This window comes from Pterocles gutturalis, unplaced genomic scaffold, assembly GCF_000699245.1.
Source record: "Pterocles gutturalis isolate BGI_N339 unplaced genomic scaffold, ASM69924v1 scaffold7533, whole genome shotgun sequence".
NCBI classification, from domain to species: domain Eukaryota; kingdom Metazoa; phylum Chordata; class Aves; order Pterocliformes; family Pteroclidae; genus Pterocles; species Pterocles gutturalis.
This window is the reverse complement of record NW_010125491.1, coordinates 71,784-74,904: the sequence shown is the minus strand read 5'-3', so window position 1 is coordinate 74,904 and position 3,121 is coordinate 71,784.

The window sequence follows — 3,121 nt, the reverse complement described above, 5'->3', positions numbered from 1 at the left end:
CTGGAAAGTGTGAGGTGTTAGATTAGTGTATCTGCAGCTTATAGACACTAATGCTGTACTTTCCAGTTTCCCTAATTACATTTTCTTTTAAAGGTATTTTAGGTAAGTTTTAGAGCTGACAGACAATTTGCGGCTTGTTTTTTTCTACTGGTGAATTCTTTCTGTAGTTTGTTAATTGGGTAGGAACATATCCAGTTTCTTAGGTTACTGCAAAATACAGCAAAGATTTCAAAACACACGTATATGTGACTAATGCTTTATATCCTCATTTCAGTGTAAGTGGTCCTTCATGCTCGCTTTTCTTCTGCTTTATAGAAAAGCAGCATGAAATCAATCGCAACGTATGTACATGACGACTAGATACACAATATTAAACAATGAATTATAAAACATAAGACAAGACTTCTGCATCATAAACTGCAAATCTGACACACTCCTTCCTTGCCCATATAACTAGATTTTAGGTTTCCTCACAGTGACCTTTCTCAGCCAGCCTTACATTACCAGAATATCCACAGTTACCATCTGTGACACTGGAAAAGGAAATTCTTGCAGGATTTCTCTTCAGCCAAGCTCAGCAGAGACATCCTAGCAGTCAGGAAATATCAGACTTCTGAACATTTACCCCTAAACCGACAGTAACTACAGTGGAACAAGCCTTGCTGCTGTAGGAGAAACATACAGATCCAGTATGGTTCAGAAACACTGTGGTCTCCTCAAGAAGAGCCTCACCTCTACTCCAAAGCTGAAAAGCAGAAATGGTCTAAAAAGGCTGGAAGCTTCACTTGAATTAAATTCATATATAAGCTACAGCTTTAGGAGAAAAGCCTATATACCTTCAAAAAATCCAAATTTAAGGCAAGAGTTTCAATTTTGAAATTTTTATTTCAACAAGAATTTTTAAAACCACTTGCTGTTAAGAAAATCCCTTGCAGATCAGTGTAATAAAATAATTTACCCTTTAACTCACTAAAATGTACTATATAACTGTGACTTGTACATGACACTGCAGACCTAGTAATTTAATCTGAAGAATGAGATTTGACTAGAAACAAAAATTAGCTCCATTAAACACTCTGGTTCCGTTGTCTAAATTGGATTAAATGGAAGCAGTGAATGATGTAAATGGCCTTCTAGGCAATGCTCTTAATACTGGGAATTTTAGAATAACCTCACTTTCAGTTATTAAATTGTTACCAGGAAAAATGCTACGAAGATTCCTTTTCCTTTTTAAGCAGGTTGCCTAAAAGAATGCTTGTCGGTAGCTGGGCTGTGCACCCTCACAGTGCTAGTGAACCTTTTGCCTCCTCCTCCTCCTCACTATCTTCTTCTTCCATAAATTTGCTGCCAAAACACAAACAAGCCTACAACAACTTGTTCAGTGGGGGGTTTGCCTTGCTGAGTGAGTTCTCAGGTCAATGAGCCAAAGAAGCTCTGGGAAAGACTTGGGGGATGCAAAAAAGTAGGAGGAACCACAGGATGAAGAGAAGCAGAGAGGGATGCAGGGAAAAGTCCATGAACTGGTGGCTTCAAACTCAAGAGACTAAAATGTAAGTCAGGTGTCTCATGGTGAAGCAGGGAGAAAGGTAGATGTTACCTACTTCTGCATGGTTGTTTGTTTCAAAGACCATCTCCTGAAGACCAGGTAACACCCCTGAGAAGCAGGGAGCCTGATTTGTTTTCCTAGAAGGCTCTTTTAGTGTTTTTGCTGTCATTTCGTTTTTTTATAACCCAACATTTCTGAAGGTGTTTGGGATGTTTTCAATGATAATTTCAATTTTTTTGCTTGGTTATATCTCTGCCCACTATACACAGAAGGGCTTATTTGTAGACTTAGATGTACCCAGAGTGTTTTATCTCCTTCACTTTCAGTGTAAATATTAACACTCCATCTTTATTCCATGGATAGCATCCAGCAGCAGTAATTGGTGTTGAACCTTCTGTTTTCTTTGATATACCTTCCTGCTTTGAAGATCAAGGCAATGCCAGATGAACATAAATTTGAAAACTAGGAGATCTGAGGGTAAGATTTGCTTTTGGCTTAGCAGATTTAGCCACAGAGCGAAGCAATAAACAGAAAGAGACATTTATAATTTCTCCAGCAAGCTGCAGCAAGGTGTCACCTGTGCTCCTAAGATATAGATTTCCCGCTTGTTGATCTACTGCAATCATACATCTTTGGGAATCTTGTCAGGCTAAGAAAAACTTCTAAATGTGGTTTGACTGTCCTCAGGCACTCAAAGCACCTTTCAGTTGGAAAGTACAAAAAACTGGGAGATGAAACATCTCCAGCGAGGTTTAAAGGATCCTTCGCCTTCTCCAAAGCATACCTTGTTCTGGTACCATCCACCATCCAACAAAAACCACCCAAGGAGCAGTTGTCCATGGAAAACTGGATCCAGCTGCTGCTGCTGTCAGGCATCAGCAGTGCATTCAGTGGCACAGGGCTCTGTCCCAGGGTACTCAAGTCTGAGATTTCAGATTACAGAAACCACTGCCTGTCTGTCTGTCTAATCAGGTTTCCTCTCTTGGCCTTACTGAACCTCTAGCTTGGCAGCTTTCATATTTTCCACAGTCAGTAACAAGAGACAGAAAGCTGAAGGAAAGACATTTGTACTGCCAAGAACACCTCTGGAGGTGCTCTGCGTGGCAGGGAGCCTTTTCGTTGCAGTCCTGGCCTTCCCTCTTTCCTCTTCCACATTCACGCCTCTTGGACAAGAAAAGCCAAGGTCTTGCTGCTGGCTTATCTGGCGTATGTTGGCTTGTTGTGGGGGCTGGGGAAGGCACCTCCAATATCGCTGCAGGCACATCCATAGCTGCTGAGTTGGCTGCCCCATGTCTGCAGTTGGTCCTATAATACACATAGCTAAAATTACGGAAAAGCTTGCAGCGTGAAATTTGGAGGCATACGAAAAAGATTTGGAGGCACAAAAGGCTGAAATGACTGGTCTAAGGTCAGGCCACATCGATGGCACCGGCAGGTGAGGGAATCCCTGTACTTCTGGTGCCAGGTCTTACCGGGCAGGTATCCACATCAGCCGCTCATCAAGCTGACAGGGTTCAGGACTAGTTTTTCCCCACACAACTTTCAGACCATTTACTCCAGTAGATTGCATGAGAG